We start from the raw sequence: 17,402 nt of genomic DNA, 5'->3' as shown, positions 1-17,402 counted from the left end.
TTATGAACTACCATGTTTTTGCTTTGTCACAATGGCCTAATTGGATCAAGTCAATAGCAAACAGAAAAAGAAGGAACCTGACTTGAGAAGGATCACGATTGTAACACATGTTGAATGGCCAAGAAACTAACTGAAGTATACTATAAGGCACTTTCCCCTGAAGAAGTCTTGGGTATGTTTATAAAAAATATGTCTGCATTCTGTAAGCTCCTGTGATATTGGTCAGAAAGTTGCAGCATTCATTGTGGGTGGCCGGGGCTCACATCAGAGTAGTGTTGCAGTTCTTTGAATATGTATGTCTGTGAGATCTCTTATTTTGTGTGGCCTATTGTGGGTAGGGCTACCTCCTATATTCTAGTGCTTCATACTATGCAGATGCAAACTTATTCCCAGGATCAGATGATTTCTTAATGTGTTAATATCATAGGGATAAAGTCAGGTTTTTCCAGTCCTTGTGCAAGGTCATAAGCAGTGCCGTATACTTAAGCTTTTGTGGCGCCCAGCTTGGGAATGACACTGAAGAATGATTAAGTGGGAAGAACAGCAAAGCTTGCCTCATAGCTGTACTGTGAGGCTACAGTGCATGTGGTAGTCAGCACAGCATCTCACCTACGTGTCTAATAAGCAGTGGCTGGGATCAATATCACTGTGATCCTGTGACCAAAATCAGGCCAGGAGAGCTTCTCCACGCTGAACAACTACAGCTCTGTATTCTTTATCTCAGTTACTTTAATTCAGTGTAAGTGACTCTTACTCAGTGCCTTCTGCATCTAAAATAATAGCAAGAGTTAGCCCGAGAGACTGTGTATTTTAATAACTCCACTTTAATGCCAATTTGGCACAGTGGCTAGAAGTGTACAACAGGAAGAGATGGCAGGAATTGGGGCAGATTTGAATGGATTCCGTGGGAAGTCTTTGAGGAATCCTTATCTGATGGGTTTTCAGAAGACAAGAGAGATACAACATGTATTATGAGTGCTCTTGGTCAGGGTGAGGGTGTCTCGTGCATCCTGACGCCATCTATTATCCCCATTGCCATTAATAGGCATGATGCAGAACAGTCCACTGATGGATGCAAATGCTTCCTAGAATCCTTCTCACACTTTCGCCTCTATATTTAGTTCAAAGCTTTTGCAATCATTAGCTAGAATACAAGTAAAGTAGTTTTATGAATGTAAAGGTCTTCCCTTAACTCTATCCTAGGCATGCAGGGTGAGGGATTGGATTCACTGGATGCATTCACCATCCATCTCACCTCTGCCAAAATGGCTGACTTGCATCCCTCAAAAAGGACAAAATTCACCACTGATTATCATTTCCCAGGGTTCTTTCCTTCCTTGGGATGAATGTCTTCTTACCATCAATTCGGAATATCAATGACCCCTCAGAGAAAACTTTCAAGTTTTCTTCACAGCAGTCCAAACTAGTTACTCATTGCCCTTCACCACCTCTCTTAATTTTCATTGTCACCTGCCTTAACCCTAACGCTAACCCTAACCCTAACCCCTAACCCTAACCCTAACCCTAACACCTGAAAGCACAAACTTTCTGTAAGTCTGGGTCACTGCTGCATCTACAACATAAAAGATGCCACTGTAATGGGAACACTAAGGAGTGCTTGCTCCAGAGACGTGTAGTTTGGAAAGTGCAAGCTGTTGAATGCAACAGCTGAGTAGCAAAGACCCTACACAAGAGAATGAGTCCAGGCTTTTTTCTATGATGATGAATCTTTAGAAGTTGATGTGTTCTCCTATGTTGGGTTTCTCTTACTTAGACTTTCTATTGCTGCGTTAAAAAACCATGACCAAAGTAACTTAGAGCAGAAAACTAGTTGGCTTATATTTTGAATCACAGTCTATTGAGGGAAGCCAAGATTAAGATCTCTACCTGGGCAGGAACCTGGAGGCAGGAGATGATGCAAAGGCCATGCTGATAACGGCTTGTTCTTCGATGTTTATTCAGCCTACTTTCTTATGGCAATAGGAACATCAGCCAATGGATGGCAGTGCCCACAATGGGCTGGGCCCTTCTCCATCAATCACTAATTAAGGTTAGCCTTACAGGTCTGCCTATAAGGGGATCTTACAGAAACATTTTCTCAACTAAGATTCTTTCCTCTCAGATGACTTTAACTTGTGTCAAGTTGATGTAAAACTATCCAGCACAGGGTTCTTATATAACTGAATTCCACTCATCCCTAAAGGTTTTGCCTTGTGAATTCCTTACTTTACCTGTCCATCATCCACAGCTATTTCTCTCAGCTTCCTGGACTCATTATTTACATCAATTGGGGCACTAATCCATGATACCGGATACTTGTCTGTCGGTCTACAGCTATATTTTAAATGCAGATTTCAAATTCTTTGAAGAATTTTATGTGTGGTTTCTGCCCTGTAGTTTTGGTGAGTCTCTTATAGGTTTGAAGTATGTGTGTGTGGGTGGGGGGTGGAGGGTGGGGGAGGTATACTTGTGGATGGGTGCCCATGCATGCTCACTATTGCAATATCTATTTCATTTTTTTATTATGCCAGTAAATTCTCACCCCGCAAAACACCACACAGTGAACTCAGAGCCAATTGATATTCATATAAACTGCCCACCTAGATAAGAAAAATTGTTCTGTAATTATCCACCCTTTGTAAGATACCTGCCTTACCTGTGGCTATTTAAAGCCATGTAGAATCTGGATCATCTTTCTCTTCCTCCATCTTCCTTCCTTCCTTCCTTCCTTCCTTCCTTCCTTCCTTCCTTCCTTCCTTCCTTTTCTCTCTGTAGCAATAAGCTATTTCAAAGCCATGCATATCATGCAGTTAAGTTGTGCACAGACTGTACTATTCAACAGGTAATGTCTAGGAAATGCCACATTCTGTGATATTTGAAGATGACAATGTACAAATTACCTATATTAAAGCAACATATGGTTAACCTTGGAAAACCAGTGTAGGCATCAAATGGAGTAACTGATACTTATGTGACAAAGTGAGAACATGAGAACTCTAGTGGGAGCAGAAAAGAATCAGCAAAAGTACAAGTAACAGAGGGAAGAGGGGATTGACACCGCCACAACAGTAGAAAGAAAAATCGCCAGAGACATCTAAGGACAGATTTGGAGATTTGAGGAAAGACTCCCATATAATTTATCAGATGACAGCTACAGTCTTAATCATACAAGCAACATATAAATGAGTAGCAAAACTAAAAGCCTGAACAAAAGGCAGGCAAAGGGATCAAAGTTGTTCAAATTTTTAAAAAGTAACATGCAAGAATAAACGGCCAGCACCCAAGATTGTCAAGGAAATGTAGATTTGAGCCATGCTGATCTATCATCCCACACCTTAGGATGGCTAACAGGAAAAAGCCAGAGCATAAGAAGCCCTGGAGAGGATACAGAGCAAATGGAGACAGTGCACACTGTTGGAAGGTTGTCAATCAGTGCTGTCATTATGTAAAAAAATCTTAATCCTTTTGAAAGCCAAAAATAGACCTACTATGTAATTCAACTGGTGAGCATACATCTAGCAGAAAGGAGATATCAGTGTGTCTAAAAGACATCTATATGTCTCTGTTCATGGAAGATCTATCTACCACAGACAGTCCAAGGGAAATGGCCTACATGGCTTTTGACATGTGCACATGTGCACGTCATGTATGCACAAGCATACACATAACCTGAACTGTTCAACCCTATTAAGAAGGGCTATGCTTACATTGGTAGCATGGATGACCTAAAAGTAAGTTGTGCTAAGTGAAACAGGTCAGGAATAGGAAAACAAAGCCTGAATTCTCTTCTCACAGAAGTGATGACTGTACAAAGGCTCGACCATAGAAAGACAGCACAAAGTAGTTGCTACAAGGGATGGGAGGCTTGGAAATCAGAGAGCTGTGTGCTAATGGCACATGCATTCAGATATGAGGTAACATATCTGATCCATGCTCAAGATCTGTATCCGTGACACAGCACAATGTTAATGACGATGAACTCTCTGATTTACATTTATCTAGTGAGTGGGTATTAAGTGTTCTCATCCAGAAAGCTAATGACAGGCACTGATCAGATGGGCACTTAGATTGACTGGAGAAATAATTACACAAGGGAGTCGTGTATCCAAGTATCATGACAAATGCTGTCAAGAATACCTCCAGAAAAGGGACTCCACAGGAACACCAACAAAGTCAACTAACCTGCACCCAAGGAGGCTCTGAGAGTCTGAACCACCAACCAAAGAATGAGCATGGGCTGGACCTAGCCTCCACCCTCCCCCCACACACATAGGTAGCAATTGTGCAGCTTGGTCTTCATGTGGGTCCTCCAAGAGCTGGAGTAGTGCCTGTCCCTGAATCTGTTACCTGCCTGTGGATCCCATTCCCCTAACTGGGCCACCTTGTCTGGCCTCAGTGGGAGAGGATGTGCAGTGACTTGATGTGCCAGCCTGCGTTATATCCAGGAGCACTTCCCCCTTCTTAGAGGAGAATGAGGGGGGAATCTCTGTGAGGGGATACTGAAGGAGGGGGGCTGATATTGGGATATAAAGTGAATAAATAAATAAAAAAGAATATCTCCATAATACTGAGAAAATACAAAGAGACAAAAGAGAAAATCATTGACCCACAGTGTGGAACATCTCTCTTGGACTAGTAAAGCTTTGTGGTGCCTCCATGGATCCCATGGCTGAAGCCTTTTGGTACAAGGAGCATGGTTTTCTGCCCAATTGCTGATTGGCGTTGACCCAATTCCACGAGAACTGCAACAAATCTCTAGGAATTTAGCAAACTTCCTTATCTGGAGTCCCAGTTTGAGAAACCAGAGAGAGTAGCCTAAAAATGTTTTCGTAAAAATTGAAGCTTGAGAGAATTGCTCGGCAAAGCCAGAAACCATCACAGAGCCTTGAGTTCTGATTAGGAACATGGTCATTAGGAAACTTTCATGTTCAAGATCAGCATGGAGGTGGCAATGATGCTATTACCCTGTGGACAGAAGCTTTTCCACTCCTCAGCAGCATCCATTTACTCTCAACTTGGGTGAAATTAAACTGACAAGATTACATTCCTCTTCATAGCTGAACAGCACGTGTCTGTGTGCGGAAGTGCACAAAGAGCATGCGCAGGGCCCAGAGGGTGGGGGTAAGGATGGGGGTGGCTGATGGGCTTTATCAGTCAGTTAATGGACACTTAGGCTGTTTCCCAATCCTAGTGTTTCTTGAGCTTCTGGAAGGTCTACTTTTAACTCACAAAAAATTTATTTTTTAATTTTTGAGAACTCTCCATACTTTTTTCCATAGTGTCTGAGCTGTGTTTACGAGATTCCTATCTGTACTCTGGATGCAGATAGAAGGCACTTTGTTAACACTTAGACTAATCTTGGGCATTCTGTAGATTATTCCTGAGTGACCATGCAGTGAAGTACAAGGCAACCTGTGTGTGGAGTGTTGGGTTCATCCATCCAAATTAATCATCTCCTTCTGTGATGGGTATTGTGAGGTAATGTTTGTATTTTTGGAGGAGTTTAGGGCTCAGATTGGTAGGGAATGTGCCCAGTGTGCTGCAGTCATAGCTGACAAATGACTGTGTTCCCTTGGTCTGTTGGCTTCTGCCTTGAACTGTGCACCAAGCTATGTTACTTAACTGCTGTTGTGTAACAAATTGCTGTAACTCTTACCAGATAAAAGTGACATGCTGATGACTTCTCTCAGACACCAGAAGCTGTGCAGACATGCTACTCGGGTCTGGAGATATCCCGAACGTTCACTGAAGAAGACCAGTAGCCATTTGTGGAACTTCAGGAAGCTCTGTCTCTCAGTACCTATGCCTGTTCACAGTCAAAAGGTGGCTTCCCCAGAAAGAATTAGCAGAGGGAGTGGGAGGGAGAAATGCTGGGGTAGAAAAGTGGGCAGGAATGGAGACAGACAGAGAGACAGAGAGACAGAGGCCAAGAGAGAGTTGCAGGCTAGAGTCAAAAGTTACTGCCTTGGAGGGAGCTCACCGCTGCCCTGGTCAAGGTTTCCTTCGTCCCTACTGTGGCATACCTGAGTTCAGAATGTCCAGTGCTGTGGTTTTTGTTTTGTTGTTTCTTATTATTTCCTTTTCTTAACACAGATACCACAGAAAAGAGAGGACTACATAAAATTAATTCCGCTTGTATCCTTCCAAGTCCTTTGCACAACTTTGGATATAATAAGGGTCAGGGTATAATCCTTACTAGACAGGGCAAGAACTAGACACACACCTGCCTACAGAGTAAGTGCTATTTTTTTTCTGCCCATGGCAGGTCATTATCTTGCTTCTGAGCAGAAAACTCTATGAAGAGAGAAAGTGAAGAAATGAACCATAAATGTTGGAGTAATTCCACAGTATACAAATAATAAAGTCCTGCTGTTCCTTACTTGGATCCATACCCAAAATTGCACTTGATCCTTTTAAAAATAGCAGTGGGAGACTGGAGTGTTTCTAAGACAGGAGTGTTGTCTTTGTTTTTAACATGAGTAACTATGGCGATGAAACCTGTGGGGGCTGATGCACTAGGTATGGCGGCTAAGCAGGGAAGAGGCAGGGGCTTCCGCCTGGAGTTCTAGAAAGGGGTTTTTTATTCATTCATTCTTCCAAGTCACACACATCGAACCTTTATCATTAGCATTTTGGGGTGCTATAAAAATAACAGAGTGCAGGCCTTGCCCTACAGAAATGTGATGGTATAGAATAGACTGCTTTCTCCAGATGTAGCAGACCAACATGGTCTCCAAGTTTATTCATTCATATGCCAATTATCCATGTCTCAAGCACTATGTAAGATTCTGCTTTGGTAACAGCTGGTAGAAGCAAGGTTTGCCTTCCAGGGCCCACAGTCTGTGAGAACCATGTCTAAAGTTGATCAGAGTATGAGGAGAAAGAAATGGGTAAAAATGGTAAGGAAAAGCCTGTCTCTACTGTTTTCAATTTTTTCATCTTCTTTCCTTCTCCCATTCCCCTGTCCCCCACTTTGGGAGGTGGAAAGTCAAAAGTTACCAGAGAAATGGAGACGGCAGTGAACACATGGGAGGTACCTAGGAGATTGCTCCTTGAAGTTTTTAGGGGTAAATCCTATTTATGGCAAAATGTGCAGAATAAACTGTCTCCACTATGGCATCCTGTAGAGTGTCCATCACTGTTCATGTCAGATCCCAGCTCATCAAAGAAGTTCAAAGGGATGAAAAGCTCTCCAAGTTATTATTGGAACTGGAGGAGTAGGAGTTTGCAACTGGACCTGGTGACTCTAAGGACCTTCACTAAACCTGCTCTGACTCTCACAGGCTGGGGTTTCTGCACTGGGAGGTGTGGTGCTTCAGGGTCTAAACATTGGCTCTGGAGCCAAGTGTTCAGAGTAAAGTCCCCATTCCAAGCGTTAGGCAGTCATGTGACATTGGACTGTGAGCCCTAGTTTCCTTAATTATAAAATAGGGCTAAGAAAGCATACCTTACTTTATAAGGAGAGGCCAGTCATCCCAGGGTGAATATATGCAGAAATGAGATAATGCGAATGAAACTCAATGCTATTCCACTGCAGTGAGCTGCAGGAGAGATAATGAAAATCATTTTCTAATATGAGGGGAATGCAATTCGCTTCCACTAGCACAATGCCTGAGGCAACCAGCACAGTGCTTCCAGGCACTGGTCTGTACCTGAGCTGTAAAGTCCCTACAAGTGCAATAGATGTTTTATGGGACAGGAAACCCAAGAAACTATAGGTTCCAAGATTGCAATCTCAGTGTGGCAGTGAAAAGAAGACACCTAGGGTGCTGGTGGCTTCTGCTTCAGGAAAGCTCTCTGGCCAGAACTCTTGGTGTCAGCATGTTGTCAAATATTCAAGATGGCGACATTCAGGTGCATTTCTATTTAAGTGTGTCTTGAACATTGCAATACATAGCTATAAAAATAGTCATCTTTACTGCCTTCCTCGTTAACTACTCATGGCTAGTTCAGTGACCCTGAGGCAGTTGTAGAATTTCCATAACTTGGTATTCTCAAAGATATGATACTGATTGAATCTCCTCAAATACTGTTGCCACTATAAATTATGTGTAGAAAAGAACATAATACTCAGTAAACTTTTGCTACCTCTGGCGTTGTGATTGCTATATTGTTCTGCAATCATTCCCTCACATGGGGTTCAACTCTACTAGATTGAATGGTCTATAGAGATAGGGCAGAAGATGACCTATATGTGGGTTCACCTTGATGTGACTAGAGCTTCCTTGATCGATAATCACCAAGATAGCTCCAAGGTAACTCCTGCCAGGTTTTCCACGTAGTTTGTTAGCAAACTATAGATAGATAAAAGTCATTAAAGTGGTGGGTAAAGCCTGGCTTCTGGGACATGTCTGACAATGACATCAGCTGAAGATGAGCTAGATACATTTCAGCCAGGATGACATCATTTTTTCTCTAACCCATAAGCTTGCACTTTTTATGACCCAGATCACAAGTACTCCAATAGATCTCTTTGAAATCCCAGGTTTATCTGTCCCTATTTCTTCAGTCACATGGCACCTTGGGACTAATTCTCATGTATTAGAATTGTACTTTTATAAGATACTTGTCACAGTAGAACACTAGTCTTCAACCCGTGGGTCATCACCCCTGGGCAGGGTCCAAAGACACTTTCACACTTAGGGGCTGCCTAAGACCACCAAGACACTAGGAAACACAAATAATTCCATTATATTTCACAACATTAGCAAGATTATTGTTATGAAGTAGCAACTAAAGTAATTTTATGGTTTAGGGTCCCCATAACATGAGTAACTGTATTAAAGCGTTGCAATATTAGAAAAGTTGAGAGCCACTGGTGTGGCAGATAAAGAATCCGGGAAAGGGAATAACACTCGAAATGTATATAAGAAATACTCAAGTTTAAAAAAAAGAATAAATCAACACAGAAAAGCCATCCAGTGATCTCAGTCTATTAAAGTAAGGAGCAGGCATGCCAGGGAAATTTTCTGGAGGAAGAAAACTGGACTGAAATACAAAGAATTCAGAATTGATTGCCAGACAAGGAAGACCCAGGTTCTGCATACCTGCAAAAAGGCAAGTTGCAGAGAGAGAGAGAGAGAGAGAGAGAGAGAGAGAGAGAGAGAGAGAGAGAGAGACCAGAGTATTCATTAGAATCATTACCAGAGACCAGAGACCAGAGAATTCATTAGAATCATAGATGTGTGTAGCACATTTGAGGTCAGAAGTCCCATGTCATGTAATGTGAACTCTTGCCTCAGTGTAGAGGTTCTGAACAGACCCTGCCAGAATCGGCTTCACAGTTCTTGCTAAAGCCGATCATGTAATGTAGGGGAGGATCCAGTGCATTAGCATGCTTGACAAGTGCTCTACCTTGAAGATGTATCCCCAGGCCTTTCCTAATTATTCTTGAGGAAGTATCTTAGTCACCAATGTTGGCCTCACGTTTGCAATACTCCCACTTCAATCTCTCAAGTAAGAGAGATTGCAGCATGTATGTCTACTGCATGTGCTCACACTGCATATGCTGCTACTGTATGTGCTGCCATTGCATGTGTTGGACTGTATGTGCTGCCACTGCATGCACTGCCACTACATGTGCTGCTACAGCATGTGCTGCTATGCATGTGCTGCTACTTCATATACTGCAACTGCTTGGGCTGCCACTATACGTGCCTTCTTCACTGTCTACTTCTTCTTTGGACAGACTTACCATTTGTTTAATCAATCAATTCTCCCTGTTGTAAAAAAAAAAAAAAACCTCTTATTATTTGGTGTAAATGTAAGATAATGAAACAAGTACGTAAGAAGAAACCATTTTAATAATCTCTTGCTTGATATTTTACCTGCTGAAGTTTCAGAACTGAGATAATGGATGTTAACTAATGGCGGAAACCAGTAGATTTCAGTGTTCATAAATCCCATCTACAGCTAGGTCTTTATCTTAAAGCATGGAGAGAGATCTGGAGGGAGGCAGCTCTGACAGCCTGGCAGGAAGTGTCGTCATCAATGTGAAACTGAGACATGCGGGAAAGTACCTATGTCTGGGCCACCATGCAGGTATTAATTACTTTTAAAATCACTGGGTGCTAATGGCAAGGTTCGCAAAGCCCTATGGTAAGCATTCCTTTTGTTAATCCTTCCCTATAAATAAACAACAACACTGGGAGATAGGGCAACTGGAGTTTCTAATTTGATTGCTGGGCTGAATCTTAATTGTCAGACATTCTCTGTTTTACCTCCTTTGGTATCACAACATTAGGGTCAGTAAATGTCTTTATATACATGGTCTTTTCTTGACTGTTTTTAGTTAGTGTGGTATAAATTGGTAATGTAAAGAAAGCAGCCCAGAGAGTAGTGCACAATGATAGTAGTGGAGCATCGGTGATGGTATGGAGCTCCAATGATGGTTGTGGTCATGGAGCACAAGTGGTTGCATGGAGCACCAGTGATAATAGTCAAGCACTAGCGGTTGCCATGGAGCACCAATGATGGCAATGGAGCACCAATTGCGGCTACAACCGTGTAGTCAAAAGTCCAAATTGTGAAACCAGCACAGCAACTGGCTGCTCAACAGCTGGAGGACTCAGCCAAAGGGTTCCCAGGTGTCTATGGCAGGAAGAGGACAGTGAATTAGAGGAATAACAAGAGAGGGCAGAGGGCTGAGATAGCAGTGATCCAGAGAAAAAAATCCAACCCATCATAGCCAGAAAATCCCAGAGAGCTACCAAGCCTGAAGGACCAAGGGTCTCAGACACCATATGACAAGAGCTCCGATTCTGGCTGCTGTTAAGGGTTGGACAATCTCTATACCTAAGCCCACACAAGAGCTGGGCCATTTGTCAAACTAAGCATGCCAATACCTGAGGTCTTCCTGAGGATTATAGTACTAGAGCTGGCTGCCTGCAGCTGCTGTCATATAGTGAAGGCTATAAAAGTTGCCCAGGCACTTGAAGAGCTTCTCCTTGCATACCTGTGCCTTCTATCTGGGTAAACAAAGAATGCTGTTAGAGCTGATTGGCACCAGGATGAAGGAAAACTCTTGAAAAGGTTTAGAGGAGTTTATACCTTTGGAGCATCTTTCTGCCTCTATTGTGGATTAGAATTTACAGAAGCAGACTGGGTTTCTAGGAATCAGGAGGGAAACTGTTATAGCTGAGGTGACAAGGACGGAGGTCTGACTGAAGAAAAGTGTATTGTGTTGGGAAAAGAAAAGTAATTGGTGGACCCTTTAGAATGTAGTGGTTATGGTCAATAACTGATTGAACAAGGACCCTGAGATGATGGTGATGTGATATAGCAGATAAACCACAGGTAATGTCTTCTCTTCTCTGGATTGGACTGGCCACATTTGCCCAGACTCCCTGACCATTTCAACTGCTTCCAATGGTTCAGAACACCAGGGCATGTATGTCACACTTTTCAACTTTGTCCTTATTAAGGTTATAATTATGGCAAATAGACTCAAGAAAGAAAAGCCAAATTATGTTTTATTCTCAATAATAAATGATATTGCGCAGTTGAAAACTCTTTAAAGAAAACTCAAGTGCAAGAAAAATGACACTTCGAAAATTCACACAGGAGGAGGTTTGTAGAGTCCAGGGACTATCAGATAATCTTGCTTGTAGTTAGTATTTCAGTGAGGTAAGAAACTTATGAAACAAGCAAATGTCTGAATCTTAGATCATTTCTTAGTGTTTCCAGAAAAACAATTTTCTTGGCCCCAGGTGGCTCAGCATCAGTCATAAACTCTTCCTTTGAGTTATTGGTAGAGGTTGTCCAAGAGACTCCCCACAAATTATAAACTACTGTTATTAGCCTCAGTTGCTCCACAGAGATAGGGCCACATTGCTAAAGACACCATGCACTCAGAGAGAAATCATTAGCCATCACAGTAGAATCCCTGCCCTTTCCTGAAGGATCAGTGGGCATTACATTGACTGCCGTATCCAGGAAATGATTCTAGTCACCTTAGCTCCCTGCTTCAGATGACAATCACAGCTATAAGCACAAGCAGGGAACAGCTAGTGAGCTAGCTCATATCAAGTTGTAAATGGCTAGAAGAAGATTATCTAACTAGAACCAGAAATAGCTTGTGAGTCTCAGATCTTAGAGATTTAATTTGAGATAAAGAGTGCCCCGTTTCCTTCCTATGAGACTTAAATGATCAGGCCACAAGACTTTAAAGTTCCACTGATTGGGTGAGGCTTAATGACAAAGGACATGAATCAGGATTTAGAAAAGGGGAGCTCTGTTTAGGGAGATGGAAAAAGGTATCTATTAAGGGCAAGAGTAAAATAATGATAAGAATGTCTGAAAAAGTAACAGGAAGTGACTATTAATTATCTACCAAAAAAACTATAATACACATAAGTCTGTGTAGAAATAAATGTATATGGTTCAAATGGAATTTTCTCCACTAGGCTAACAATTATCCTTCAAAGAGCCAAAGACCATATGATAAAACTACCAACCACGGGATGTGAAACCTTCCTTTGATCTGTTGGCCAAGAGACTTTCCCCAAATTGCAGACTTGTTATTGCCCCCGATAGCCCACAGAGTTAAGTCCCTATTGACGAAGATGCAACACATTTCAGATGCATGGCCTCAAGTGTCCTGAGTTTCTCCCTCTGAGGACTCACTTTCATGGCATGAGAAGGCACCATAAAAACTTCCGAAAGAAGGAGACGAACAACAGCCCTAGCAAGCTATGATGTCTATTCACCACAACAATAGCCAGCATGGCATGACAACCCTACTTGTACCAGGAGTTGATTGTAACAAAAAGTTCTTCAGTCAGATCTAAGACCTGCCTAACAAGAGGGAAAGCATGTCGGCTACTAGAAACCTATCCAATTAGGGTGAATGAAGTCATGGATCCTGGAGAAGAACCTACAACTACTTTACTAAACCAGCATAACCCCTAACTACATGCTGTACATGTGTACAAGCATGTGTCCTTGTATCCACAGATAAATGTAGTACTCATCCTTCAATAAGAAAACTGTTTACAACGTATGGAAGCCAGTACAAAAACCCTACAGCCAATCAAACAGCAGATTTGTGGAATTCAGTCCCAATGGCTAGATTTAGCTGCAAAATAATCTTGAACCCTAGGCTCAGGGAACATTATGGAAGAAGGGGGAGAAAGATTAAAAGACCCAGAGGATCATGAAGTTTTCTGTGAGATTCTGTCTTCTAGTACCATCAGAAGCTACATCCATAAAATCTCATCAATGTCACTGTCTAAACATGATCCGGACAAAAACAATAGTAGAGATACTAAACTGAAAGAGGGAAGGCACCTAACCTGGACAAAGTTGGTGCCTAAGAAAAGCTAGCAGCATGAAGAATCGTTTCCCCCAGGGAAAGCACACACATTGGTTATGGAATACCAAATGGGCAGCTTTGAAAATATAGACAGAAGTAACATACAGAGTGAGCAGATTATATTTGGGAATATATATGTATGTATATATATATTTATGTATATGTATATATTTATGTATATGTATATGGGAAATATATGGGAGGGTTTAGAGGGAGGGCTAGGAAAGGAGAAAATGGTGCAATTATAATCTCAAAAGAGTTTTCAAAAAGTGAAGAAAAGAAAGAGTATACCCAAGTGACAGTGGCAGAGAATGTTAACATTCAGCAGTGAAACCAGTGAAAGCCTGAGACTAGAGCATTTTCCTGTTTCTAAGACTGATATCATGGATTCCTTTTATGGTGCCTTTTATTGAGCACCAAATAAAGAAGAGGAAGACAAAATGGGGTTCTTCAAACAGGTGCATGAGGCTTTATTGCTGAGTGGACTAATCACACAGCCAGATGTTCCAGCCCGAATGTGAACTTTTTTGAGCAGGAGGAGAGAAGGGCACACAAAGGAGTGACTGTCCTTTCAGGAGTTAGAGGAGAACCAGGAGTTCTACCCCTTCAAAACCATTTTGAAAGAGTAGTCATGTCTCCTTCCTTCGTTCTCAGTGTGCTGATTTCTTCCAAATGGCTGTCACTTGATGTTGTTCCTGTTGAAACGTTTCTGCTTAAACTTTCCTAGTTGTTGATTTCATGTTGAACTTTACCCACTTAAAAAGAATGCGAACGCCTTTAATTAGACCTAAAGAGACTTAGCTCTGAGAAGGGAGGTCAATGGATATTGCAAATTGTGACCGCTCAGAATCCTAGAGTCAAGGAGAGCCAACAGGGCTTCGGGAAAGACGGGCTTACCTACATTATTTTACTGCAGTCTTCTTTGTCAGAGATGCTAAATAAACCACAGGGGATACAGGATATAATCTTTACCTTGAGCAGCTCAGAAACACCTTCTTTGCCATAGAACTTAGTGTCCTTATTCAAATCAGACCTCTGATATATTAAAGGAACTTAGATTTCTGTCCTCCACACACTTGGTAGCTAAAAAAAATTCCATCTAAAAGGATGCTGCTAACACAGGGACTTGTTAGAATTACCAAAACTTTTGAAAAAGTTGGCCAGGATGTTCCCTCAATGACCACGTATCAAATTTCAGTGATAAGCCCACACTGGGAGACCATTGTCGAGGTCCCCTCCCCCCATACTGAGACCTTTTCAAGCCAGGTCTCAACAACATGTCATAAAGTTAATATGGAAAAACTTAAATGCAGTGATTTTTTTCTTATGCGAGTGTTGAAATTAGTGTTTCTTTTCATTTCTACCGAGATAGGACTTTAAATGAGCAATGATGAAGTGTCCATTAAGTGGGTTGAGGTGGTGGGGGAATGGTCCCAAGAACATTCCTGGTGAAAACATTGAATTTTCCTCAATACCAAAGTAAACACGCAACAGACAAAGAGAGCTTAACTCCATGCCTTTGGACTACATGGTTGGCTTGATCGGCTTGTGATTCTGCCTGAGAAGGGGGTCTGCCAAGCTGCCTTTATGCACAGCACGATGTGTCAGCTTCAGTGGGTTATTGATACTCTAGAGCACACCTTCACTAGCCACTAATTTAGTAGGTAAAAACTAAAGTGTCTACTTGTGTCTGAAACTGTACAAGACACAGTTAGTTTGCAAACAGTAGGAAGGATCTCCGAAAGCCATCGATTTGTGTATCTGTGTCAAATACTGAAAAAAAAAGAGGGTGAGTTGAAACATTAGACATTTTTGGACATTCACCAAAATCAAAAGTTTGTGCATTAGAATGAAGAGAAGAGAATCATATCACATTGTGGACATTATCTGTGTATAGACTGATGGTATGACTACTCCATGTTACGTTTAAGGTGAAAATTTTTATTTTAGATGTGAGAATAGCCAGAGTGTGTATGTGTGTGTGTGTGGGGGGGTGTCACTTATTGAGAATAGCAGGGTTATAAAGAGAATGTGTGAATAGGAAGCCTGTAAGCTAGAAGGAGTTTAGGGTAAGGGAGGAAATAATAAGGGATGACGGGGTGCTAGCTTGGACTTTGAAATGTATACAGTTCTTGTGATACTGACAGAGCCTGGCACCACATTTTTCTCTTCTGCCAGCGGTAAGGAAAATGACTTCTTTTGGTACAGGGTAACCAATTTCACATGGTCCTGAGGAATGCTGGCTTTTCTCTCATTGCTGAAAATCCTCCAGGTTAAGCTTGTTGGACTGCCCTTTGTAGTTGGAAAAATTATAAAATCCATTGCACCTAACACTCAGAAGGGTCTCAACAATCCAGCACTTGCTTCAGGTACTCACTGGGGTGTGTTGCCGGCACATGATTAGGGTCCCCCGAAGCAGCACATAAACCACAGGGTCAAGATGGGCAGAGTGGAGGAGGCGACAGGGAGACAGGAGGCTGTGATTATGACCCTCGCATTATGGCATTGGGAACCTACACTGAATACGAGAGGTGACATGAATAAGTCTTTGGGAATAATGAGCCCAGAAGGAGTCAAAAAGTACAAAATTTCTAGGTAAAGAATGTATAGAGATATGGACTGTTGCTGGGCAAGAACCGAAGAGATTGCTTTAAGGCACAATGAGTTTGAAGCCGTACCAGGACATCTAAATGCCAAGCCCCAGCTGGCAGCTGGAGATAAGGGGCTGGCTCCCAAATAAAAGAAGCAAGCTTCAGTTTGGGAGTAAGGAAGAAACGCCAGGGCCATGGTGAGAAGTGAGGGGAATACGGAATCCTCGGACATTCTCTGAAGGTAATGAAAACCAGAGCTGGGTGAGTGTGGGGGGGGGGGGGGGCTACAGCTTGAGACGCTCGCTTGCCTGCAGGAATGCGAATGTGACAGTCCCCGCCTTCCTTTGTCTGCATTCCATCTTAAATAGTTACTCCCACAGTGCGATTACATTCCAGCGACTAGGCCCTCTTCCCCTTGGCTAACAGTTTCAGTGTCCTAACTCAGTTTCCCAAAGTCAGCACCATTAAATATGTTACTGCATGCTCTACTGTGGTCACTAACACCCCGGGGCTCAACTAGACCCCCATTTCTTTGAACACCCCTTTAAACAACCTCTCTATCCCTGATATAAGCCTAGTCTGTAAGAGAAGTTGACCCTCTTTGATGAGAACTCTTCTGAGGTTTCTTCTGGAATAAACCTGCCCAACCATTAACCGGCTGGCGTTAAGCTGCCTCCTTGTTCTTCCTTACAGTGGATGTACAAATAGCTGGTGCCTGGTTTTAATGAGATTGGAATTTCAGTCTTCTGTTCAGAGCATGGCCGTGTTGCATGGCACTGCTCTAGAAAAAAACAAAGAGATTCCACCTCAAAGGAAGTTCTTTATGTACATTTCCATGTACTGTCCAATTAGCTCAAATGGGAAATTCTGCCAGGGGGAAACTGTGCAGAAAGGGAAGATACAGTTACCCTTTAAAATGGTGACCTTTTATTTTAATATTTTATTCATTATTTCTCAGGAGACAAGCTTAAACTCCTTGCTTTTTAAACTGTATTACCGATCCACTGAAGTCACTTTAAAATCATCAACACATGTGTTCAGTACTATAACTCTCTTCTTTGTTTTATACTTAATATATTATACTTTATTTATTCAATTGTTAAAGCAGTTATAGCTCCCTATTATGCCAAACTAGCAAAAATATAGCAATTCAAGGGCATTGAGCACAGACATTGCACTTAATGTGATATAATAGGAAACTGCAGAAAAACAGGAGTTAACTGCTCAGGACCTAGAGTACCAGACTCGGTTTACCACTTCAGTAAGATGGGCCTAACTAGAATCAGGTTTGCCATCTGATAGGTTGTCTAGAAAGATGGGAATTAGTAAGCGGAATAATCATGAGTAAGCTTCCTGAGGCACCATCCCACAGTTATCATGGAAGCAATATGGCGGTCACCAATGAGACCTAAGATTAGGTGCTCAGAGGGACGGCTGCTCCTAGGGATACTGCACGTAAATGTTCCTGGGATTGTTTTAGTTTGAGGATCTGAAGGGAG

At 42.1% G+C, this 17,402-nt stretch overlaps 1 long non-coding RNA gene across 9 annotated transcripts in view; it reads left to right on the top strand.

Moving 5' to 3' along the window:
- LOC108352885 (uncharacterized) overlaps positions 1–17,402 on the top strand; it is a 69,037-nt gene that overhangs the window by 18,347 nt on the left and 33,288 nt on the right. For 2 of the 9 annotated variants that reach the window (XR_015638231.1, XR_015638233.1), the window contains exon 1: positions 16,078–16,144. The exons of 1 other annotated variant lie outside the window; for it this stretch is intronic. This is a non-coding gene — a long non-coding RNA (uncharacterized LOC108352885). Of the gene's footprint in view, positions 1–15,964; positions 16,165–17,402 lie in introns of those variants that run through there. 6 more of the 9 variants (XR_015638225.1, XR_015638226.1, XR_015638229.1 and 3 more) reach the window with 6 other exon arrangements.

The sequence above is a fragment of the Rattus norvegicus genome, chromosome 15 (assembly GCF_021556685.1).
Source record: "Rattus norvegicus strain SHRSP/BbbUtx chromosome 15, alternate assembly SHRSP_T2T, whole genome shotgun sequence".
Lineage (NCBI taxonomy): Eukaryota > Metazoa > Chordata > Mammalia > Rodentia > Muridae > Rattus > Rattus norvegicus.
Note: the sequence above shows the minus strand (reverse complement) of the source record. Positions and strands in the feature narration are given on the sequence as shown.